Source organism: Zalophus californianus, chromosome 6 (assembly GCF_009762305.2).
Source record: "Zalophus californianus isolate mZalCal1 chromosome 6, mZalCal1.pri.v2, whole genome shotgun sequence".
Lineage (NCBI taxonomy): Eukaryota > Metazoa > Chordata > Mammalia > Carnivora > Otariidae > Zalophus > Zalophus californianus.
In genome coordinates this window covers 29,812,198-29,839,028 of record NC_045600.1, presented here as the reverse complement: position 1 = coordinate 29,839,028, position 26,831 = coordinate 29,812,198, and the positions used below count along the sequence as shown (strand labels likewise).

At 39.4% G+C, this 26,831-nt stretch overlaps 1 protein-coding gene across 20 annotated transcripts in view; it reads left to right on the top strand.

Annotated features, from left to right (window-relative positions):
- Positions 1–26,831, top strand: part of SIPA1L1 (signal induced proliferation associated 1 like 1) — a 468,863-nt gene that overhangs the window by 162,389 nt on the left and 279,643 nt on the right. For 14 of the 20 annotated variants that reach the window (XM_027568796.2, XM_027568799.2, XM_027568803.2 and 11 more), the window contains 3 exons: positions 2,108–2,198; positions 14,502–14,598; positions 24,351–24,417. The gene's annotated coding sequence lies outside the window, so the exon portion shown is untranslated. The remainder of the gene's footprint in view (positions 1–2,107; positions 2,199–14,501; positions 14,599–24,350; positions 24,418–26,831) is intronic. The other 6 variants (XM_027568806.2, XM_027568805.2, XM_027568801.2 and 3 more) reach the window with 3 other exon arrangements.

Genomic DNA, 26,831 nt, shown 5'->3' with positions numbered 1-26,831 from the left:
TTGGTTTAAGTTCTTAGAATTTTGTGCTATCAGTATTTTGTTCCATTGCTATACTCTCTGGACTTGATGATTGATACCTAGATTTTTGTTTATAAGAAAGAACTTTCTTACTTGAGAGACTTTCTCTGGTGTGACCGTCTCCCTCTACCCTAATTTGTTCTCTTATTTTCCACCTCCCCAGCTATATACATCCTTTGTAAAACGTTCATTTAAAATCAGCAGTGATTAAGATGACCTTTGTCCAAAAGCAAACTATTCAACTGCATATTTGAATTTAATGATTTTGGATTCAGGTTTGATTTAAATGATGCGGATTCATGTTGCAAAAAAACAGACATTTTAGGTATTCCTGACACTGTAGTTGAATAATATACTCAAAGCACCTTCTAAAGTTAAGATAATTTTCTCATTGACTCATTAAGAGGACTTCACCTGATGGATAAGCAATAATTAGAAAGATAATATACAAATTTTATAATTTACTTTGCTACTAATTCAAGAGGAAACTATTAGAACTTCTTTAAAATTTTTTTTACATTTTCAATTATGGATACAAAGTTTGGGGATATTAATCATGTTTTATAACTGGGCTGCACTGTATGATACGACGTTGGAAGTGTGAAAGAGAGAATACACAAGGGCATAATTATAGCCAAATGCGCACTTATATTGGTCTCTTAGAGATGGAGCTGGATAGGGCCCTTGGGAAATCTTTCTTGAAGAGAATCCTTGATGATCCATAATTTCATCAAATCAAAAAAATACAGTTGACTCTTGAACAACGTCAGGGTTGGGGTGCAGATCCCTCACACAGTTGAAAATCTGAGGATGAGTTTTTGCTTTTTTTTTTTTCAAGATTTTTATTTATTTATTTGACAGAGAGAGACACAGCGAGAGAGGGAACACAAGCAGGGGGAGTGGGAGAGGGAGAGGCAGGCTTCCCGCTGAGCAGGGAGCCAGATGCTGGCCTCGATCCTAGGACCCTGGGATCATGACCTGAGCTGAAGGCAGACGCTTAACGACTGAGCTGCCTGGGCGCCCCTGAGTATGAGTTTTGACTTCTCAAAAACTTAACTACTAATAGCCTACTGTTGACCGGAAGCCTTGCCGTTAACATAAATAGTCAATTAACACATGTTGTATGTTATGTGTATCACATACTGTATTCTTACAATAAAGTAAGCTAGAGAATAAGAAAATACATAAGAGAAAATACATTTACAGTTCTGTATTGTATTTATCGAACAAAATCTGTGTATAAGTGGACCTGCGTAGTTCAAACCCATGTTATTCAAGGATCAACTGTATACTTCAGGTATTGTCAAAAAAGTGGATTTGACATAATAGTAAAGAAAAGTATACTAATTTTGGCAAGTGTGAAATTGTCAGGCACAGAACATATGGTAGTTGTTTTGTTTTGTATTTCCTGGCATTGGCAGAGGCCCGTATCCTCTTTGAATTTTACGTAGGCCCCTGCTATGATTGTTCATTCCCTCCAACATGATATAATGAGCCAGGCCCTTGGATTGACATTTTAAAATGACTCCAGAGCTGTCCTGCTGTGGACTGCACTAGGATTCCTTTCACTGACACCCCTCCCTTGGACTTTACCCCTAAGACCCAGACTGTATGAGCACCAGGGTCATTTCCCTGGGTCCAATGTGTTGAGAGATTTATATTAAGTACTGATTATGTGCTAGGCATTTGCTATGTACTCCACTTATGTTATTTCAGTTAAGCCTTTTTAGAACTTCAAGATTAAAAAATTAGTCTATGCATTTCAATCATAGAGTAGTAACTTGTCCAGGGACCCACTAAAGGTAAGTCTGAAGCCTGGCTTCCCATCCAGGTCTGATGGTGGAGCCCATGCTTTGTCCGCTCTACTGTGATAACCTATGATAACCTGTATTTGGGCAAAAGAACACAGTGGCTTGGAGCACATTTCTTGCTCCCTTTCTCCTAAGCTTCCAGGATGTCTTTTGGTGTACATGAGCTAGACCACCATTATTACTGAAAATAGCTATTCATTCATCCACCAGCCATCTAGCGATTCATCCATTCATCCATGCAGCTAACAGATATTTATTGAGTACTTATTGTGTGCCAGGTGCTGTTTGAGAACCTGCAGATATGCTGGTTACCAAGCCCTCTCTGCCTTCATGAAGCTTATACCCGATTATCCAAAGACTCATTATACAGTGAGTATGGGGTGGGAGAGAGTGTCTGCTTAGACCAATGTCAGACTTCTAGGAGGCTCTCAACAAATGTGTTTCTTTTGCCCCACTTCTTTTTACCTAATTTTTATGTGCCTGGTCAAATATTGTCTCTTGTTTGTTCATTTATGGTTATACTTTGAATTGTTGACTTGGTTTTGTATGTTTTTCTCAGTTCAAGATCAGCCTGTTAATCTCTAGAAACCAACATGTTCCACAAAGAGATTGCATCTAAGTGGTCAAGTACTCTGATTTTGAATATTAAGAAGGCGGTATGGGATACAAACTTTCAGTTATGAGACGAATAGTTCTGAGGGTCTAATGTATAACACGGTGACTGTAGCTGATTAACACTGTATTGTTCAATTGAAAAGTTTTTTTAAAAAAAAGTGAATATGGGAAGTGATGTTTGTGTTAATTAATTCGATGGAGTGGACCATTTCACAGTGTATACGTATATCAAAACATCTGTTATACACTGTAAATAGCTTACAGTTTTTGAGATTTATGTATTTATTTGAGAGCAATAATGAGCGTGAGTGGGGAAAGGGGCAGAAGGAGAGGGAGGGAGAGAATCTTGAGCAAACCCCCTGCCGAGTGTGGAGTCTGACACGGGGCTCCATCCCATGACCCATGAGATCTTGACTGGAGCGGAAACCAAGGGTTAGGCATTTAACCGACTGAGCCACCCAGGCGCCCCAGTTTTATTTGTTGATTATACCTCAAAGCTGGAAAAAGAAGGTGGTACGATAAAAATGGCGTAATTTTTTTCTAAAATGTTATCTTTTTAGTTCTTGTATAGGCATTAATCCTAACTGCATTGTATATACATTTTCTTTTAAAGGTTTTATTTATTTATTTGATAGAGTGAGCGAGTGCAGGTGCACAAGTTGGGGGAGGGGCAGAGGCAGAGGGAGAAGCAGGCTCCCCGCTGAGCAAGGAGCCTGACCTGGGACTCGATCCCAGGACCCTGGGATCATGACCTGAGCCGAAGGCGGACGCCTAACCGACTGAGCCACCCATGTGCCCCTGTATATGCTGTATAGGTATACTTTTATATTGTTTTCAATGTCATTGTTAATAATTTACCATATATTGCATGTCATTTTAAAAGGTTTATTATATTTTATAGTGTGAGGTAATGAGTTAATGCCAAAACTCATTAACTGGAGCACGAAACTTAGATCCTATTTTGAAATTCATTGAGCAAGTGTAATTCATTGTGGAGAGTCTTGAATTAGTTCTATTTTGGGGATGTTTCTTTTGTGGATTATCTTCGATCTTTTGATAAATTTAAACTACTTACAGATTTTCAAGTGGAACTAGACTGACACATCTCAAAATGTCCGTCTAGAGCTGAGTGTTTCTTGAACTGGTCTCTGTGTGGCTAATGGATGGTTTCAGACTGTGTTGAAGATAAATATTAATAACCTCAAAGATGACTTAACGGAACTGATAAAAATGCTGTTTTTGAGAATAGCATAGTTGTTCATTTTATGGTGGTACACTTTCTTATTTTGACTTCGGTTCCATTTTTTCCAGGCATCACACCTAATTGTTTTACAGGCGCTGTCAGTTTTATGTCCCTGTCTCTCTCAGATTCCTTCGTTTCTCTAATCCCACTCTCCGGGTTCAGGCCCCAGTTATCTCTCACCTGGGAAGCTGCAACAGCCTTGTTACTAGTCTTTCCTCATTCCGTGCCCTTCCTCTCTCAGGCTCTCTTCCACATTACTGTTGAAGATTCTGGGAGGGAAAAGAGAAAAACATGCATATGGGTATGTGTGGGCACATGTACATAAAGGCACGTTTGTTTCTGATTATGAATGATCCCTCGAGAACCTTCCCTAGTTCCTCATTGCTTGCAGGTTGTTTGGAAACTTTGTGGGGTGGATCCAGCTTTCCACCACCAACCCCTCAGTGCTTCTCCTTGCCCTTCCTCTTGGTTCCAGCCAATGAACTACTTTCTTTGCAATTCGGTTGTTAGTGGTGCTTGGTTGACATTATTTGCCATGTATGGTATTCAGCCTTTCTTTTGTCCAGGTAGCCTTTTCAACGTAGAAGCTACAATTTCATCTTGTTTGAACACCTCACCTAGGGGCACCGTGAGGCAGTTCTACCATCGAAGCTAGCAGAGTCTGCTTTCTGTGCTTTAGAAGATGTGACCATTTCCCACATAGATTAACTTTTTTTTTCTTGAAAAGCTTCTGGTTTAAATAGAATTAAAAAACTGAAATTTAATTTTTGTTCTTTAGACTAATTTGTTGAAGATTATTATTTTCCATTGTAGGCACTATTTGAAAGTTCTGATCTAATTTTGTACTACTACGTTTTCAGGTTCATCATTAGGCTTGTAGCATTTTTTTTTGCAATAATATTTATTTGTAGCTGCATGAGGTGATGGGTGCTAACTAAAATTATTGTGCTGATCGTTTTGTAACAAAAACCTATCAAATGGTTACATTGCACACCTTAAGCTAATATAATTTTGTATGTCAATTAGATTTCAGTAAAGCTGGGAGGGGAAAACCAGACACACTCGCTCACTCTGCTAGCATACCTCTCCTTGTACAGTGAACATAAAAACTTCATAAGCCATTAGCAGCAACATAGATTTAAAAAAAAAAATACTCCTACTTCAGCGGCCTGATAGAATTACAAGTCATTCCAAGTTCATCTGAATGCTTCTCTGTATTTGAAGGTGAGCATTCGCACTACAAAACTCTGCATGACATTCCCTGGCCCCTAACTGATGCTGTTAGGATGACGGGATTCGCTAGTCATCTTTGTAATCGCGTGGTAATCGATCCCACACAAGTTCGTGGATGCCAGAAATGGTGTTGAGGGAGGCATCTGGTTCCCTGGCTCTGAGGCCAAAGCTAGATGAGACACTGAATTGATAGGAAAGCCAGTCTGTCTCCGGTGGCTCTCAGGGAAAATTTCCACGCAGTCTTTAGAGTTTAAATGTTTCTTTGTATGTTTAATATTTAAAGTGTATCTCCATGGTTTATACTCTTTGTTTACTCACACACCATGTGCATCGCAGCCTTTTCTGTCTTTATTCTCTGTTTCTTCCCCCAGTTGCTTTTCCTCTTCTTTTTTGCCGTTGGAAACTTTCCTTGATCCCATTGAGTTGATCTTTGAAGCTTTATGTTCTTTTGCCATTTCTTGAGGTTGGACTGGCTAACACTTTGGCTTTTATTATTGCTGTTTTTACATGTCCTTCACCATGAATTGGGCTGTAAACTTCTTGAGAGGAAAGTCTGCCATTGGGATCTTTGGAACTCTGCAGCTTTTTGAAACTCAGAGCCTTATACCCAGTTGATGTTTAAGAAGTGTTTGAATTATACAGCAGAGGAAACAGTCAATAAAACTAAAAGACACCTACTGAATGGGAGAAGATATTTGTAAATGACATACCTGATAAAAGGTTACTATCCAAAATATATGAAGAATTTACACAACTCAGCACCAAGAAAACCCCCAAATAATCCAATTAAAAAATGAGAAGACATAAGTAGACATTTCTCCAAAGAAGACATACAGATGGCCAGCAGGCACATGAAAAGATATTCAGCATCACTTATCATCAGGGAAATGCTCATCAAAACCACAATGAGATCTCAACTCACACTTGTCAGAATGACTAAAATCAAAATCACAAACAAGTGTTGGCGAGGTTGTGGAGAAAAAGGAACCCTCGTGTACTGTTGGTGGGAATGCAAACTGATACAACCACTCTGGAAAAGAGTATGGAGCTTCCTCATAAATTAAAAATAGAATTAGCATATGATCCAATAATTCTACTGCTGGGTATTTACCTAAAGAATATGAAAACACAAATTTGAAAAGATACATGCACCTATGTTTATTGCAGCATTATTTACAATAGCCAAGATATGAAGCAGCCCAAATGTCCATCGACTGATGAATGGATAAAGAAGTATATACATACAGATTGAAAGTGAGGGAGTGGAAAACCATTTACCATGCTAATGGACACCAAAAGAAAGCTGGGGTGGCAATCCTTATATCAGACAAACTAGATTTTAAAACAAAGACTGTAATAAGAGATGAGGAAGGACACTATATCCTACTTAAAGGGTCTATCCAACAAGAAGATCTAACAATTGTAATATCTATGCCCCGAACATGGGAGCAGCCAATTATATAAGGCAATTAATAACAAAAGCAAAGAAACACATTGAAAACAATACAATAATAGTGGGGGACTTTAACACCGCCCTGACTGAAATGGACAGATCATCTAAGCAAAAGATCAACAAGGAAATAAAGGCTTTAAATGACACACTGGACCAAATGGACTTCACAGACATATTCAGAACATTCCATCCCAAAGCAACGGAATACACATTCTTCTCTAGTGCCCATGGAACATTCTCCAGAATTGATCACATCCTAGGTCACAAATCAGGTCTCAACCGGTACCAAAAGATTGGGATCATTCCCTGCATATTTTCGGACCACAATGCTTTGAAACTAGAACTCAATCACAAGAGGAAAGTCGGAAAGAACTCAAATACATGGAGGCTAAAGAGCATCCTACTAGAGAATGAATGGGTCAACCAGGAAATTAAAGAAGAATTTAAAAAATTCATGGAAACCAATGAAAATGAAAACACAACTGTCCAAAATCTTTGGGATACAGCCAAGGCAGTCCTGCGAGGAAAGTATATAGCAATACAAGCCTTTCTCAAGAAACAAGAAAGGTCTCAAATACACAACCTAACCCTACACCTAAAGGAGCTGGAGAAAGAACAGCAAATAAAGCCTAAACCCAGCAGGAGAAGAGAAATCATAAAGATCAGAGCAGAAATCAATGAAATAGAAACCAAAAGAACAGTAGAACAGATCAACGAAACTAGGAGCTGGTTCTTTGAAAGAATTAACAAGATTGATAAACCCCTGGCCAGACTGATCAAAAAGAAAAGAGAAAGGACCTAAATCAACAAAATCATGAATGAAAGAGGAGAGATCACAACCAACACCAAAGAAATACAAACAATTATAAGAACATATTATGAGCAACTCTATGCCAGCAAATTAGATAACCTGGAAGAAATGGGTGCATTCCTAGAGATGTATCAACTACCAAAACTGAACCAGGAAGAAATAGAAAACCTGAACAGACCTATAACCACTAAGGAAATTGAAGCAGTCATCAAAAATCTCCCAAGAAACAAAAGTCCAGGGCCAGATGGCTTCCCAGGGGAATTCTATCAGACATTCAAAGAAGAATTAATACCTATTCTCCTGAAACTGTTCCAAAAAATAGAAATGGAAGGAAAACTTCCAAATTCATTTTATGAGGCCACCATTACCTTGATCCCAAAACCAGACAAAGACCCCATCAAAAAGGAGAATTACAGACCAATATCCTTGATGAACATGGATGCAAAAATTCTCACCAAAATCCTAGCCAATAGGATCCAACAGTACATTAAAAGAATTATTCACCACGACCAAGTGGGATTTATCCCTGGGCTGCAAGGCTGGTTCAACATCCGCAAATCAATCAACGTGATACAATACGTTAACAAAAGAAAGAACAAGAATCATATGATCCTCTCAATAGATGCAGAAAAAGCATTTGACAAAGTACAGCATCCTTTCTTGATCAAAACTCTTCAGGGTATAGGGATAGAGGGTACATACCTCAATATCATAAAAGCCATCTACGAAAAACCTACAGCGAATATCATTCTGAATGGGGAAAAGCTGAGAGCTTTTCCCCTAAGGTCAGGAACGTGGCAGGGATGTCCACTCTCACCACTGCTATTCAACATAGTATTAGAAGTCCTAGCCACAGCAATCAGACAACAAAAAGAAATCAAAGGCATCCAAATCGGCAAAGAGGAAGTCAAACTCTCACTCTTTGCAGATGATATGATACTTTATGTGGAAAACCCAAAAGACTCCACCCCAAAACTGCTAGAACTCATACAGGAATTCAGTAAAGTAGCAGGCTATAAAATCAATGCACAGAAATCAGTGGCATTCCTATACACCAACAACAAGACAGAAGAGAGACAAATCAAGGAGTTGATCCCATTCACAATTGCACCCAAAACCATAAGATACCTAGGAATAAATTTAACCAAAGAGGCAAAGGATCTGTACCCAGAAAACTATAAAATACTCAGGAAAGAAATTGAAGAAGACACAAAGAAATGGAAAAACGTTCCATGCTCATGGATTGGAAGAACCAACATTGTGAAGATGTCAATGCTACCTAGAGCAATCTACACATTCAATGCAATCCCCATCAAAATACCATCCACTTTTTTCAAAGAAATGGAACAAATAATCCTAAAATTTGTATGGAACCAGAAGAGACCCCGAATAGCCAAAGGAATATTGAAAAAGAAAAGCAAAGCTGGCGGCATCACAATTCCGGACTTCCAGCTCTATTACAAAGCTGTCATCATCAAGACAGTATGGTACTGGCACAAAAACAGACACATAGATCAATGGAACAGAATCGAGAGCCCAGAAATGGACCCTCAACTCTATGGTCAACTTATCTTTGACAAAGCAGGAAAGAATGTCCAATGGAAAAAAGACAGTCTCTTCGACAAATGGTGTTGGGAAAATTGGACAGCCACATGCAGAAGAATGAAACTGGACCATTTCCTTACACCACACACAAAAATAGACTCCAAATGGTTGAAAGACCTAAACGTGAGACAGGAGTCCATCCAAATCCTAAAGGAGAACACAGGTAGCAACCTCTTCGACCTCAGCCGCAGCAACTTCTTCCTAGAAACATCACCAAAGGCACAGGAAGCCAGGGCAAAAATGAACTATTGGGATTTCATCAAGATAAAAAGCTTTTGCACAGCAAAAGAAACAGTCAACAAAACCAAAAGACAACCGACAGAATGGGAGAAAATATTTGCAAATGACATATCAGATAAAGGGCTAGTATCCAAAATCTATAAAGAACTTATCAAACTCAACACCCAAGGAACAAATAATCCAATCAAGAAATGGGCAGAAGACATGAGCAGACATTTTTCCAAAGAAGACATCCAAATGGCCAACAGACACGTGAAAAAGTGCTCAACATCGCTCAGCATCAGGGAAATCCAAATCAAAACCTCAATGAGATACCACCTCACACCCGTCAGAATGGCTAAAATTAACAAGTCAGGGAACGACAGATGTTGGCGGGGATGTGGAGAAAGGGGAACCCTCCTACACTGTTGGTGGGAATGCAAGCTGGTGCAACCCCTCTGGAAAACAGTATGGAGGTTCCTCAAACAGTTGAAATTAGAGCTACCATTCGATCCAGCAATTGCACTACTGGGTATTTACCCCAAAGATACAAATGTAGGGACCCGAAGGGGTACGTGCACCCCAATGTTTATAGCAGCAATGTCCACAATAGCCAAACTGTGGAAAGAGCCAAGATGTCCATCGACAGATGAATGGATAGCGAAGATGTGGTATATATACACAATGGAATATCATGCAGCCATCAAAAGGAATGAGATCTTGCCATTTGCAACGACGTGGATGGAACTGGAGGGTGTTATGCTGAGTGAAATAAGTCAATCAGAGAAAGACATGTATCATATGACTTCACTGATATGAGGAATTCTTAATCTCAGGAACAAACTGAGGGTTGCTGGAGTGGTCGGGGGTGGGAGGGATGGGGTGGCTGGGTGATGGACATTGGGGAAGATATGTGCTACGGTGAGCGCTGTGAATTGTGTAAGACTGTTGAATCACAGATCTGTACTTCTGAAACAAATAACACAACATATTTAAGAAAAAAGAAAAAGAAGAAGATAGCAGGAGAGGAAGAATGAAGGGGAGTAAGTCAGAGGGGGAGACGAACCATGAGAGATGATGGACTCTGAAAAACAAACTGAGGTTTCTGGAGGGGAGGAGGGTGGGGGGATGGGTTAGCCTGGTGATGGGTATTGAGGAGGGCACATTCTGCATGGAGCACTGGGTGTTATGCACAAACAATGAATCATGGAACACTACACCAAAACAAATTATGTAATATATGGTGATTAACATAACAATAAAAAATTAAAAAAAAAGAAGTATATACATACAATGGAATGTTACTCAGTCATAAAAAAGAATGAAATCTTGCCATTTGCCATGACATAGATGAATTTAGAGAGTACAATGCTATGTGAAAGAAGTTAATCAGAGAAGACAAATACTGTATGATCTCACTTGTATGTGGAATTTAATAAACAAAACAAATAAGCAAAGGAAAAAAAAGAGAGAGAGAAACCAAGAAACAGACTCTTAGCTACAGAGAACAAACCGATGGTTCCCAGAGGGGAGGTAGGTGGGGGGATGGGTGAAATAGGTGATGGGGATTAAGACTGCACTTACCTTGATGAGCCCTGAGTAATATATGGAACTGGTGAATCACTATATTGTACACTTGAAACTAATAGAACACTGTGTTAACTATACTGGAATTAACACCTTAAAAGAAAGTGTATTTACTTAAGGTAAATACTTGTTCTTAAATACAGCAAATAATTGCACCTCAGTTAAGGGGACTTGGTTGGTGAAGTGTCATACAGCTGGGTCTTGGCTTTCATTGAGGCTGTGGCAAGTGTAACAGTCATTTTTGAGGGTGAGGAAACACGGAGCTGAAACTTTGTCATTTAGCTCTAACCAGTGTGTGGTGCTCGTAACATGTTCCTTCATGCGTTCAAGTCCTGCGTCAGCTATGAACTTCCGCTTTTCTAGTTTGTTTCGTTATTAACTGAATGTTTCTTACATTCTAGCCAAGGGAAGAGGGGGCAGTTGATTATCTAGTTGCATTATCCACCCCATCTGTTTCCTGTATACGACAGCAATTTCTACCTCGTGCCTTTGCCCATGGGGTCAGAAGCACATACGAATGTTTTTCTGGTTCTTTCGGTGAGAAGAAAGTTAACTACTCAACTTTCTTAAGATCTCTTTGCTTTTTTCAGGACTCAAGCTTGTCATTAATATATTCTCTTGTCACTTTAATACCAAAAATGACTTTTCTGGTGTGAAGAGTAGGTGGCACACTTTGTAAGATGTCTTGAGCCTGTGCTTTCCTGTGGGAGATTAGGACTGTCTGTTCTGGAAGTATGCTATTTTGAGAGGTAAACCTCTTATTTTCATTTTAGAAATGGATTCAAGGTGTACACAGAAAACATCTCGGGATTTATGACTAGTTTGGCATCACTGCATAAATAATTTTGAATTTTTTTTGTTCCATCATATGGTAATTTTTCTGAATTCATGCTTTGCAAAGGAACAAACTAAATATTAGGGATTGTTTGGTATTCATGTCAACAGTGGCTTCCTTGGGTGGTAAAATGTCACAGGTTGGGCTGGAGGGATGTTGAGATGGTGTGGGTGTGTTTTAATCAGTAAAAGTATACTAAGAGGAAGAGTGTTGTATTGACTTACAGATATTAAACCTTATTACTCTGTTTACTTTAAAAATATTTCAAGTAGGCTAGAAAGGGTAGAGAATTATATAATGCCTTCTAGCTTCATCAAATCTTAACCTTCTGCCATATTTGTTTAAGATCATAAAACATTTTGGAAAAAGTTGAAGCTCCCCCTTTCTCCCGCCTAATCCCACAGGGTTTTCTTTTTTCAGAATGCACAGTATTTGATGGCTTTGAAAGTTGATACTGTATTTCTATCAGTGAGTAGTTGAGTGGTGGTTTCCATTAGGGAAATTAAATTTATGCACTTCCCACTTGCAGGTTATGATTAAACTGTTTCTGAAGAGGTTTTATGGAGGTGATGTGGGGTCAGTAAACAAGATAAGCGTATATATTTTGAAAAGTAAATTTGGTTAAATGTGGGCATTCACTTTCTGGTTAGTTGTTCAGTTTAAATGACATTTTAGAGTCCCTAAGTCATTTCTTCAGATTAATTGCTAATCTCAAATGCCTGGATCGTCACTAAAATGGACTTTTTTTCTGTGAAGATTTTGTACTGTAGTTTTCAAGTGTGTTTTTCTTGAGTTGCATGAACTTGGTTGGTTTTGGTAATTTTCCTCCAAGCATTTTATCCAACTTAAGGAATTCTGAATACCTGTCTCTTTTACTTACTTTGTTTTTTTGGGTAAGTATGATATAAAAATTGAAAAGCTATTTATTTTTCCTTAATGCTGTGTGATTTAATTCTGTGGCATAGTTTTCATTGTTGTTCACCATTTGTTCAATTCTGGAGGTATGTTAAACTTGTATCACGTTTTCTAGTTGAAATTTCGTTTTGATAGGTTCCAGAGAACAGAGGGAAAAAATCTACTAAAATGTGGTTTTTGTGTGTATGTGCGTGTTTTACAAAACCTTTATGTAAGTTATGTATCATAATTAAGGAGAAACTAGGAAAACAAATTAGAAAAAGATTTGCCAGTGATCCTATCACTCATGTAATTTTTTTTGCCATCTATCTTTCTAGTTTTTTTCTGAAAAATATTTATAACATATTTTAACATAGTTTATAGTTTATCATGTGCATTTTCATGTAATATTATAAATAGTGAGCTAGTAATTTATAAGTAAGTCCTAAATTATAATTACTCTAAATACTATAAGGTGGAGGGGCGCCTGGGTGGCTCAGTTGGTTAAGCGACTGCCTTCGGCTCAGGTCATGATCCTGGAGTCCCGGGATCGAGTCCCACATCGGGCTCCCTGCTCAGCAGGGAGTCTGCTTCTCCCTCTGACCCTCTCCCGTCTCATGCTCTCTCTCTATCTCATTCTCTCTCTCAAATAAATAAATAAAAAATCTTTAAAAAAAAAAAAAATAAATACTATAAGGTGGAAGCTATGTAATACAGTAGTAGAAACACGGGCTTTGTTTCAGATGGACTTAGGTTTGGGTTCCTGCTTAGTTAGTTGTGTTTCCTTGGCAGTCACGTAACTACTCTGTTCCCTCAAACGAAAAAAATGTGGCTCATAATAGCCATCTTACAGGGTTATTTTAGAGATTAAATGAAGTAATGAACAGCTCATTCATCCATATTGTGCCAGGAACACAGTACATATTAAACTGTTATTATTGGAGGTTACGTGACATTGAATACGAAGAGCAAGAATATTGGAAAAGGATCAATCATCTTGGGTTTGAATTCTAATGCTGTCACTTCTTAATTTGCGTTGGGCAAGATTTAGAACTTCACTGATTCCTACTTGCACTCCTTATAAAAAGGGGATAATAAAAAAAGGGGGATAATAATAGCCATCTGCTAGGATTGTTCTATCAATTATATGAGATAGAAACTATTATGTGACTGGCGTATTGTGGGCACTCAAATACTTATCATTTATATATATATGTATATATTTAAAAGATTTTATTTATTTATTTGGCAGAGAGAAAGCACAAGCGGGCGGAGCAGTGGGTAGAGGGCAAGGGAGAAGCAGGTTCCCCGCTGAGCAGAGTACCTGACATGGGGCTCGATCCCAGGACCCTGGGATCACGACCCGAGTTGAAGGCAGACGCTTAACTGACTGAGCCACCCAGGCGCCCCATCACTGTTATTAATAAGGGGAATTACTTAATTGAAAGACAGGTTTAGACATTGTCTATTTAAATTAAATCAAGGTAGAAGCTTCTAGATGACCTAGATTGTATTTTTACTTCTTATCATGCCAGTACTTGCCGTTCTTGAGGACTTCGTGAGTAGTATGCTATGACTGCTCCTTGTCCCCAAATTTGGAGTCCGTAGCCATCATTAAAACAGCCTGAAAGGAAGCAGTTTTGAGAGCCCTTCAATGTGTAATGAAAAACTACCAGATATAATTGTATATACATGCTGAAATATATACCTCTCCAAGTGTTTCTCATGTATAGGCTGTAGATTGTCTGCCTCCATCCCTCTCAGCCTGCATGTCTTTTTAGCTCCCAAGAGCTTTCCCGTGTACTTTCCCTCATCTTCATATTTTCTTCTTTAATATTTAGAAGCACCAGTTCATGTTATTATTCCTCCTTTTTACGATCATGATGTACCTCTGTTAGTTGTTTATATATGTGTGCCTCAAATTTGAGAACGGTCGTGCAAAAGAAATCTTGATCATACTGTTCTCACATTCCACTCTATTTCCTTTATAATGAATGTCGCCTAGACCCTCCTTTTTATCAGTTTACATGTCATCGTTTTACATCATAGAAGCAGCACCCCTTTCAGTGACTTTCTGTGTAATTGCATGGCAGCGGTATGGAAGATGATGGGTTGGTTGGTGAACTGCTGCCCGGTGTGTGGCTTATCTCAGTTGACTTGTCTTTGTTTGTGCTCAGGTTGCAGCCCTGTGCCTGTACCTCAGTGTGATCACTCTGTTTCCTCCTGTTGGCAGCCCTGTGCATTGACTCGGAAGCTGCTCTACTTACAAAAAATGTAAGATGGAGCTTACTTTTTCTTTACTGCACATGCGTGCGTGCAAACACACACACACTCACACTTCCCGCCTTGAAGTAAAGAGACTGCATTTGGTTTTAGTTGGAGTCAGTAAAAGGAGACAAAATTAATAAATTCATAAATTTTGCCAGAAAGCTAAAAATTTCCGTTTTGGAGATTGGCATTCAGGGGTGTAAATATAGTCAAAAATTTTCTAAATTGGCATTTGAAATGCTTGCTTAAAAATAAGTAACCAGAAGACATTCTTTTAATATTCTGGGATCAGGAGCCGGTAAAGGTGACTCACCTTTTGTCTGAGAGTTTTTAAAGCATGTCCAAAGGGTACTTCAAGGGGAAAAACTATTCTCCTTCAAGTTTGTTAAAGAACTAACCATATTCTAATCTCACTTTAAGTTATACATTTTTAACTTATATTTTGATATACATTTTAGTTTTCATTAATAATTACTCTCATAGTAAAGACCTAGTATATTCTTATTGAATGAATGACTATTTCATGACTATTAACTGTTGATTTGTTACCAGTTTTAAATTATGTTTAGCATTTGCAAGGGCTTCCTAATAGATTCTGTCATTTGATCCTCATAATAATCTTGTGAGTTAGGCAGGAGAGGAATTTTCTCCATTTTGTAGGGAACTTAGGTAGAATTGCTCAGGTGTCTGATGACTCCAGGGTTTCAATTTAGGACTTCTAGCTTCTAATTTTATGCTTTTTGCTCAGTGCTATGCTGTTTCCCCATATTGATGTGGAAGGATTTCGGTACTTCATATTGAACAGAGTTTTGTTGAGGGCACAATTTTAAGTTTTAGGTCTTTGTGGATGAATGTAAAGACAAGATTTCTACCCTCAAGACTGTTAGTAAGTAAATAAGTAGATAAGGTAATTATTGTGCCTACAGTAATAATGATTGGTACATAGTAGGTGCCCAATGTTTACTGACTAAATGAATAAGTGAGCAATGTGATAAAAAGGGAGTAAACAGTGAGTGTAGGGTCTCATATAGATAGATTGACTGGAGAAGGTCTTTCTTTTTTTTTTTTTTTAAAGATTTTTATTTATTTGACAGAGAGATAGGGAGTACAGATAGGAAGAGCGGCAGACAGAGGGAGAGGGAGAAGTGGGCTCTCCACGGACCAGGGAGCCCAATGCGGGGCTCGATCCCCGGACCCTGGAAGGCAGACACTTAACTGTCTGAGCCACCCAGATGCCCCTAGAGAAGGTTTTTCTGAGGAAGTGACATCTAAGCCAGAGAAAGAGCATTTCAGACAAAAGGACAGCATATGCAAAGGTCCTGAGTCAGGAAAGAACTTGACTTATTTGAGGACACCAAAGATGGTGGTGGAGCTAGAGCATAGTAAGCTGAAGAGACAGGAGTTCAACATGATATTGAAGAGAAAAAGACCAATTATGTGGGGCCTCTTAGACTATGGTAAGAAGTTTGGCTTTTATTCTAATGTTGGGAGACAATTTTCCCTGTGTCTTGTGTTTCTGCACTGACTACTTTTGTTCTAGACTGTCTTTTTAAGCATGATTTATATAGTCAGCAGGCTTGGAAGATACCCTCCAGAGCAAAGATCAGTCACACTTACTGTTTATGTAATAAGGACAATGTCTCCTTCTGGGGTAAAGTTCAGGCAGGCATACTGCCCATTATAAAAGATTTTGGTTCATTAAGCTCGGAGTTATTCTCCTGTAACACAACCCACTGCTGTGCAGGTGTTACCTGGTGGAAATTGGGATGTAAGGGACTGGCACCAAACAAGCTGTTACTCCAGGGACGCCTGGGTGGCTCAGTCGTTAAGCGTCTGCCTTTGGCTCAGGTCATGATCCCAGGGTCCTGAGATCGAGTCCTGCATCGGGCTCCCTGCTCAGCGGGGAGCCTGCTTCTCCCTCTGCCTCTGCCTGCTGCTCTGTCTACTTGTGCTCTCTCTCTCTCTGTCATATAAATAAATAAAATATTTAAAAAAGCTGGTACTCTGGCTACTGCTATTGCTGTGAGTAATGAAGTCCTTTGTCTCTGACCCACATGTCTCATGTCCTCAGTGGTATCCATACACCTGTGACAGTCTAACATATTAGCTTGGAAATTAGAGTAAAATCTTATATCTTTCACATTTCTTGACATCTCAGGATATGGAAAGCTGCTGGGAGGTTTTCAGCAGGGGAATAAAAATATGTAGTTTAACCTTTTAAAAAGTCATTTTTGACTACTCTGTGGAAAATGATCATGGGTAGAAATTAATGAGGAATCTGGGGCAGTTGCCTAGTTGAGAGAGAATAGTGGCTGGGACCAGTGTATTGCCAGTGGATATGGAGAGGAGGGAAGGATTCAGGGTGTTCTTCAGGAGGTAGAAGTTAAAGGTGTTGGCAGAATGGATGTGGGCTGTGGAAGAAAGGAATGGATAGTCAGTCTTAGGTTTTTGGCTCAAGCAAATGGGTAGATAGAAGTGACTTTAAGTTGGAGAAGCCTCAAGATGAAGATAATTAGCTTGCAAAAGGACTTATTTCTAACTTTAATGTTTAGAGTTTCAGGGAAAGGAAGAATAAGTAGTAGTTTGTACAACTTGGGATCAAAGGACCATTGTATATACTTTTCAGGGGAAGAACATTTTTTTTGTGTGCCTTCATGAGTTGTCAGATCCATTAATGTTTAGAAATTCAAGTCTTGCAGTCCCTTGTTAAGTGGGTTGTCTCAATATCACTAAATTAGATTAGCTTGGGAGAATTTATTTATTAAATAGCCGTACTGATTTTTGCCCCAAATTCATTATCTGGGAGTTTACAAGGAAACTCTTTAATATGTTTCAGGGTTTTCCCCTTTCCAACATTAAAGTAATAATACATTTTTTTCATATTCATTTTTTAGATTCTAAATTTCTTTAAATTTTTAAAAAAGATTTATTTACTTTAGAGAGAGCATGAGCTGGGGGGGGGGGGGTGGTGGAAGGGCAGAGGGAGAGGGAGAGAGGCAGACGCCCCGCTGAGCTCAGAGCCTGCCATCTGGCTCCATCTTACAACCCTGAGATCATGACCTGAGCCTGAAATCAGGAGTCAGATGCTCAACCAAGTGAGCCACCCAGGTGTCTCTAGATTCTAAATTTCTTTTAAAGCTGGGCTGTTGTCCCTAAATTCTCTAGGATAATTACTGCTCATCTTGTGATCATGTAAGTTTAATACAGTAGGATGTAAGAAACAAGTGCCTATGGATTAATTTATTCTTTTTGTCATATTCATTTAGAAATACCTCAGGATAACTTCTTGTCTTTCTAATACTAGATGCTGATTTCAACAGCACCTGATTGCTTTTCATAAGGGAAGTAACTAAAAAGCTGGGGGGGGGGAGAAAAAGCCTTGCCCCTGCAGAGTCCTGTTAAAAAGCTTTCTTTTTTATCTAATGAGATTTATCCTTTCGTGTGCTTCTCATGCGCTTATTATCTTTGCAGGACCACTTTGCATTTCTTAACCTTTATGTATTGTAGACTGTTTTAGGCTCCAACATGAAGTTTGCATGAGTTTTGAATTATTTTTGCACCATCTTGCACACATCCTTTGTTTTCTTTTGTTCTGTGGTATTTGTTTTAGTCTGTGGGCTAGGTCTAGATTTTTCCTCTTTGGAAAGAAAAAGAAAGGGAAGCTAGAACTTATTAGCAGATTTTGCAGGGGGGTTGGGGAGGAGGCTAAGTCAAAAATTACTTCTGATTCAGTTTATGCTCCACCCCCTTGGAAGTCAGTAGTGGGAAAACATACTCCGTTGTAAAGACAGAGAAAGCTTGAACTAAGATCACAAAATCATTAGTGCTGATCATGAGACTTTTCTAGGTTGTATGAGTTGTTATTAATCACTAATAGACTCTGGAGGTATTTCTACCAAAAATGCAGTTAGAATGCTGTTATATCTGATGTTTTGAGAAGATAAATATGCTTTTTTCTTTTCTTCTTATGGAGATCCATCTTTTTTGGGTTTTAGCAATTTTAAACCACACCCAGGTAAGCAGAGTGGGATTTAAGCTTCCCAGGATGTCAGGTCTTTCCTTCAGAGAAGTATTATTGCTCTGCCTCAGTATCCCATTATACAAGTTCTTTCAAAGGGCTCAACATTTTGTCACTAATTTCATGTTTCATGCAGTGTGCTAAGTGATGTATAATTTCGCCCTATTTAGGCTTTGTTTGGAACTTCATGAATGGGTTGCTGGTTTTCTCTCCCTTGTTTCCTGATTTCAAAACAAAACAAAACAGTTAGTAATAAGATTTTACCAGAGCCTTCTGAGAGGAGATTTTATTTAGTGACTTACTTGAGCCAGAATTTGTGGCCCATGGAATGTGCTAGAAACTCTCCCTAAAGGATTGGTTATATTGTTCTTGCAGTCTCAGTATGGCCCAGAGTGTGGTGCCTCTACCCCCTATGCAGCCCTTAGGAAGATTTTGCTCCTCCACCTCCGCCTGCCAGTTTTGCGCCTCGACTTGCCTATACCCTAAAAACAGTCTGGAAATGGTTCAGAGGCACAGAGGAATCTTAGCCTTAGAGCCATAGCTCCATCTCTTCTGCCCATCTTCTTTCTTCTGTTTGAGGAATAGCTGAGGGCACAGTAGATAGAGGATTGAGTCAGACCTGGTTTGTGTCTAAGCTCCGCCTTGTTGGTTGTGTGACCCCAGGCAACACGCTTAACCTTTCTAGGCCTCAGATCTTAAATGTAAAATTGAGACTCTGCTAATGACCTCCTGGTGGTTTAGTGAGGCATAGTTGTGTATGCCAAGGAACTTGGTTTTAGGGCGTGTAGGTTCTCACTAAGAACTAGAACACAAGTATTTTGAAGTTGTGTGTTTCCCTATGATTCTATCCTTCTGTCTCCCTCTGGAGGTGACTACTATCCTGAATTTTATGTTCAGCATTCCCTTGCTTTTAAAAATGAGTGTATCTGTAAACAGTGTATTTTTAGCTTTGCCTATTTGGACTCTGCAAAAATGGTATCCTATATAGTCTCTAATAACATTTTTGTCTGTCTGGGCTTCTCCCTTACTGGTCCCTTAGTTAGAGAGAGTGGGCTTTTTCTGATGATAGATCAGAAATTGGGGTAGCATTAGGTCACATGGGGGGCTAAGTCCAAGAAGGAAAAGTGAGGTTAAGGGAGCTACATTTACTACTGTTATAGGGAAGGGAAAGGGGAAAGCTAGAAAGACCCCATAATTGGGCAGGAATTCAGGGCATCTGTATGAACTCCTGGTCTGCAATATACATAGATATAGAAAGAAATGAAGAAGGAAGGGTGTGTGCATCTATGCATGTTCTTCTGTTCTTCTGGCTAGGAGCAACAATAACCCAGTTGCAATAATCACACCCAGATCTGGGTTTCTAAGTACCGTTTCCCCCCCTTCTAGAATGGTAGGAGTTATTAGACTAGAACTCGCTTTTTGGTAGCCATCATAAAATAAATAATTTGGCCAAGAATTATCACTGGACACAAATGTTGGTTGGTAGGATATTTATATAATCCGAAAGTATCCTATCACAAGGTACTTATAAATTACAATGTAGAAAGAGTAACTTTGTAGTGGAAATCTGGCCGAGTCCCCCTAAAATCAAGTGATAGAAGTTCATGTTACCAGTAAGGGGAAAAGATTAAAGTAATGTACCACCTGGTAGGATACAAGGAGGGCAACTCTCTTCTTTGGTATTCCTGCTGAAAATTCATAGCCGGAAGCTAATCATAAGAGCATTCCTGCTGAAAATTCATAACTGGAGGCTAATCATAAGAACGTACCAGACAAACCCAAGTTAAGGAATATGCTACAAAACTGGCCTGGAATCTTAACAGTTGTCAAGGTCATGAAAGTCAAGGAAAGTCAGGAATTCTGGATTGAAATACACTAATGAGATGTGAAAACTAAGTGCAGTGTGAGATCCTGGATGGATTGGACCCTTTTACTAATACGGATGTTACTGGGATAGTTGGAGAGTGTAAGATCTGGTCTGTGGATTAGATTGCTGGTACTATGTAATTTTGATGATTTTCAGGACCATAATTATAGTTTTGTGGAATGCCCTTATTTATAGAAACTACTGTCTAAACTCTGTAGGGTTGATAGGCTATCATGTTGGCTACTTACTCTTAAGTGGTTCTGAGAAATAAAGTTATTTGTACTAACTAGTCTCGCCTTTTTTTTTTTTTGCATCGGTTGAAAACAGAACAAAAAGCCCCTCTTGTTAGTTGACTTAATAGTTAATTGTTAGCTTATCGGACAAATCATTTGTAAGGTTTATAAGAGGTTTGCTTTCTCATGCTGTCTTGTCTTGCAGCTGCCCCATAAAGTTGGCTTTCTGCCACATCTTGATTCGTCTTTTCGTGTGCTGATTTTAGCGTATTTACCATCATTTCATGGGGCACCCGGGTGGTTCAGTTCATTAAACAAATGGACGGAGCTTGATCTCAGCTCAAGTTTTGATCTCAGGGTTGTGAGTTCAAGCCCCACGTTGGGCTCCACATTGGGCGTGGAGCCAACTAAAATAAAATAAAATAAAAATTACAGTATTTACCATCATTTCATTAATATGTTCTTTTCCCTGCTCGTTATTTATTGTGTCAGACTCCTCATGGAAAGTATGATTTATAGAAATAGGGCCTTTTACTGTTACAATTCAATAATACTGTATTTAATTTTGACTTTGTATGTTCTGTTCTTTTGTCCTCAATTTGCTCGTGAGCTATTCAAGCTTTCCTTCTCTCTTTCTCTTTTTATTTCACCACAATGTATCTCTCTTAGCATTGAGCATATTTCCGTAGGCTTTTAATAAAAAGTGTTGGGCTGGTTGATTGCTATCTTAGAATTTAGAGTTTCAGAAAGCATAAACAGGGTAAGGGGAATTTCATAGACAGCGTGATGAATTCAATGCTATACTAAACCATAATCTAGGCAGTGGTGAGTGGTTAGCTCCCAGAGGTTCGGAGTAAGGGGGAGGAAGGGTAGCTAGGGGGAGAAGGTTAATTGTCAGAGCAGCCTTCCCTCTCTGAAAACATGACATGTAAGTTGTCTGTTTGGTAGAATCTGCCCTTTCCTGTGACAACAAAGAATCATGGGTCAAAGGCATTGAATGTCCACCCATACCTCTCTCTATGGTGGAACTGAAATTCATCATAGGGCTTGTTTTCCTTAGGAAGGTTGGCGGACAAACTTCTCTTTAGCAGCTACACTGATTTTCATAGTTCTCAGAATGATCAAGGAAAAAAAAAGCTTTTAAAAACCCAGAGTGGTAGTTACATTGCACTTAGTATACACCCACACACGCAGGCTTTTCTTCAGCATTTTGTTATTTTTTTTTTCTTGCTGCTTTTACAGTGTAGGTGGCCTTCTCTGGATTGCTTTTGACAGGAAATTGAGCAACCTTTCTTTTTTGGAACAGAATATATTTTACTGGTGAGAGGAAAAAAAGTGTTTATGTTTTGAAATTCAATTATAAATTTTTATATGAAGAGTGATTTAAATCTAGAAAAATGGAGGTTGGGTTAAGTAGATTTCATGTTGTGCGTTAATATTTCTGAGCCTCCCTAGTAATTTTTAGGCCTTCCCCTCTTTCTTCCTTTCCTGGAAAAAGAAAGGAAAGCCTGAAATTATTTTCCTTCATAAAATAAAAAGTACTCTCCTTGGTTCTCTTAGCCACTGAAGTCTATTAAGAAGTTGTCTTTGACCAGGTCATTAGCTTTTTGGCTTGTGTCTTAGGCTGCCTTCCCCAGCGGTCTTCTCTCTCTATAGTGGAGGAGTGGTGGGCTCTACACTGGTTTCCCAGACATCTTGAATCTAGAATGTATGTTAGCCCTATAATGTGCTGGACCAGCACATTATTCAGTAAAGCTTTTTAATGATTTGGCTGGTGCAGAGGTTCCCGGAGCAGGGGTAGGGGTCCAGATGGGAGCGCCGCCTCTGACCCAGATCCAGCCTATCCTGCAAGCACCCTGACCAGTGCTTGGGGGTGTGAATGCCAGTCTGCCCCCTGCCCTGACCCCGTGCTCGTTGCCTGGGGTGATTGTGCTTGAGTTCAGTTTAGGTAGTTCCTTCACACACTGGGGCTTCAGAGGAAGAAATCAAGTCTCTAATTAGAGTATAAACTCATATGCCACATCAGGGAAATGTCCAGTCAGAATGGACTGATTCTGATGGATCTTCTAAGTGTGTTCACATAGCGTATCCTTTCATTTGGTTTAAATGTTGCATGTTTGTTCATGTACCTAGCTAGATTCCTGGTGCACATCAGCTGTTAGGTATGTCTTCGTTATGTAATTAGGCAGTTACAGCTCATTAATTAAGCTTGATAAGACAAAGCATATGTTTTGAGTGTTACAGGTTTCCGTACTTATTTCCTTATTCTGTTGATGCAGTGTGTAGGCCAGTCATGTAAAAACTGCAGGGTTTAGTATCTGGGATACTTGACTTTATAGGTTTCTTTTCCCCACGGTTTCTTCCTGATGTTTACACCATGTGACTACAGTAGTGTAGGAAAGACCTGCTACAGGGTCTGACCAAGCTCTGTTCTGCTGTGTTGCATAAGGTCATGGTGTGGGGACACGGTCGGCCCTCAGTAAGTCTCATTTTGAATGCAGTGAAAGTGGGTTTTGAAGTACCTGTCTGTATATTTGGCTGAATAAATGGTGGGAGTCCTACTATCTAAGGGGACACGCTGGGAAGAGGGACTTTATCCCTCTTGTCCTTCCTGGGAAAGGGGAATATCTGTGAGGGAAACTAAGTTCTGGTTCTTTTCATTTCATTCTCCTTAGCTTCCATTTTATATGTTTGGGAACAAAGTTTTAGGGGGGTTAACATAGTTTGACATACTCAGTGAAACATTAAAAAATTAGTTTCTTGGAAGACTCTTAAGGACATGTATACAGAGGAGATACCATGATCACTCTGGCTTATTTTAATATTTTTAGAATGGGTTCATGTACTGCATATTATTAATATGGGGCATGCATGTATATTCCTTGAAGGTAACGATAAGCTTACCATTCATAGGAAATGTTCGTATCTGTAGTGGGAGCTTATAACCTATCTGAAATGACCAGTGTGAGAATTGTACAATTTCTAAATGATCAGAATTGTTATTTGCTTTGAAACAGGGTTTCTCAACCTCACCGCTGTTGACCTTTGGGACTGGATCATTCTTTGTAGCGGAGGGCTGTCCTGTGCAGTGTAGGATGGGTTAGCAGCATCCCTGGCTTCTGTCCATTAAATGCTGGTAGCATACCTCCTCCCCCTGTTGTGACAACCAAAAATATTTCCAGACGTTGCAAGATATTCCCTGGAGTACAAAGTCACCCCCCTCTTAAGAACCAGTGGTTCGAAACAGTGGTTCCCATAGGCATGGGACAGGCTCACTACATCAAAATCACTTTATTGGAGGCCTTCGTACACATTCAGGTTCCTGAGTTTCTCCTCAGACTTCGTGACAGATGATGGGCTGAGGCCCTCCATCAAAAGCTGCGTGGAGACTGAATAACTGGGTTTAAGAATCTGTTTAAGCAGGAGTGCCTGTTGGTTGGCGTACATGTAAATGTGCATTGAACTACACACAAAGAGATTACCCATTAAAGAGGGCTTTAGAGGTAGAGTATATCCTTTCACAGTTATGATTTGATTTGTAACTGATTTTCCCCCCTTAATATTGTGAGGTACAATTGTATGTATTTCAGCATTCGAAAATAACCTTATTATACTAAAGTTCATAATTATTTTAATCTAGGTTTTGAGAGAATACCTCAAGTTGGACTCAAAAGCAAGATTTGCTGCTAACTTTGAAGTAGAAGAAGGTGAGTTGGTGGATTTGTCACAAAGTCCTGTCGGGAGAAGGGAATGGCACTCAGACGCTTGTGCTCAGCAGACCTGCTCTGTGCAGGGAGATTTGGATTGACCGCATGTGGACCCTCTGTTTTTTCCTCACTGGTTTTTCCTGCTTCTTTGTTTTACTGCTGAGAGGCAGAAACAGAATTGGAGAGGAAGGGAAGCTCCTGTGCAATTTTTACTCTGATTTGTGAATTCAGCATTGTTGTCTTTACAGTTAAAATAGTTCAGGGTTTTTTTCTGGCTACTTAAATTAATAATAAGAATGTTTTCGTTACCTCCTTGTGTCCCATTCCATAGTAAATACGTTTCAAAAAATCTACGTGTTTCTTAAAATTTGATGGGAGTCAACACGAGTTGACACCTCAACTCGTGTCAACTGTGGTGTGTTAGTGGACAATTGGGAATAGCAGGCTTATCCTGAAAAACAGAGAGATGGTTGGATGATGTACTTACTGCCTGACATTTACCGATGTGGGTGTTACCCCTGGTCTCAGAGTGGTTCCCCCTGGTTTTTACTCCCAGGTAGAAACCCAGGCCCACCTAAGCCTATTCTAATGTTTCAGTGGACATTTCTCAGACGTTTTAATCAGTTGTAAAAGGGTATATTCGTATTGAGAAAAGTAACAGCTTCATTCAGATTGAGAGAGACATTCCCACAAGCTTCAAGTGCTATAATATGTTAAACTCCTAAATTCAGATAAAACAAGTCACTTGGGATGTGTAGGTTTCTTTGGTTTTGCTGAAACAAAGACCTGGAGATTTTTCTTACCTGCTGCTTCGTTAGAAGCAGAAGCAAATCAGCTCTTCTGGAGCACCACAGCCTACCAAGGACGGTGAAGGTTATCTGAGCATCTCTCTGTAGTAAACCTTTGTGCAGAGCCTAGGGCTTCTTTTTCCGAAGCCCGTGGGTAATTGGAGCAGTGCTTTCAAAGTGGCTGGCTGTCTCTGACCTTCCTTGAATTTCAGTAAGAGGAATTGAGGAATTCTTATCTCTGACAGTGTTTTTAAAGTACATTAGGACACTTTCCTGGTAGCATTTATTTGATCAAACCCAGCATCGTTCTTCAACAGAGTGAAATCCAGGAAGGATTTTTAGGTCTCTAATTTGTAGCCATTTGAAAAGCCCGAGTCTTTTATTGGCAACACAATTGAAAAACTGTCTTTGAGAACAGTAGCATCTTCGGAACCATCAAGAATTGCTTAGCGGTGGAAAAACTGTCTTTGAGAATGTAGCATCTTTGGAACCATCAAGAATTGCTTAGCGGTGCAGCAAGCAGCCTGCAGGCATGCCCCATGATGGTAGGTCGGGTACTTTCAGAAGGAAGAGAAATCAGGCCCTGGTATGGAGTGCCCTCTAGCCTTCACCTTAGTCTTGGAAGTTGTTTTTCAAGAGTCACCTTTTTCCCCTCCACAGTGCCTGTATACAATAGAAACACGCACCTTCTGTGCAGCCCCTGTGTGTCTGACGGTATTTTAAACACTTAAAGAAGGATCAGCTCCTGATTGAACTTGAGTATGACAGTTGTTAGCAGAAGCCTTAAGTTCTAGGATTACTGTAAGGCCAAGCTTGTTTAGCTTTTGTATTGTAGCGGCTCCACCTTGTCTTTTGAATTTTGTTCAGCTTAACAACCTGAACCCCTGAGCACTTAAAACACGCCTTTTAATGCTGATATTATCTGATGGTGCTAGGATAGTCTATCTGTCAGGTCAGGTGGGAGATTCTTCTCATAAGCATTCCTACTAGCTTGGGTCTGCTCAGATAGACAAGGGAGGCTTCATTGAGCAGTTTTCCAGACCTGTTAGTGGCATGACTCTTTCTTGGGCTTCTAAATGTACACTTCCTTTCTAAAGACTCTCTCTCCACTTCAGGGATATCCGAATCAATTCCCTTCTTCAGAAGAAAACAAAAATCCAAAAGGCCAAACCAAACCAAACAAACCCACAAAACCTTATATTTTTAGGCAGTCCTATGTAGATCTTATTAAATCCATCATTTTTATACGTTTTTATCTTTATTTTTTGAGTAACATTGTTCTAGAATACAAAATCGAATTGAGAAAGCATACTTCTTTTCCTTCCCTTAAAAAAAATCATATGGCTATATTCTTCCAAAATCCCCAGTGAGAAAGACAGAGTGCTGTTAATTGATGATAATCTCTGACTAAATTATTTGCTTTCACACATTGAAACACTTGAATAATTTTCCAAGTATTGTATTTTTGCATTGAATTTTCCCTTTCTTGTGTAGACAGCTATGTGCTCATAGGTCAATGAGATGTTGTTTAAATTTTTCTCTTATTTCAATTTGGTTATTGCATCCCAGGCTTCTGCTTTTAATGGGAGAGTAGCTGAGGAAATTTTAAAAAGCTCTGCACGTCTT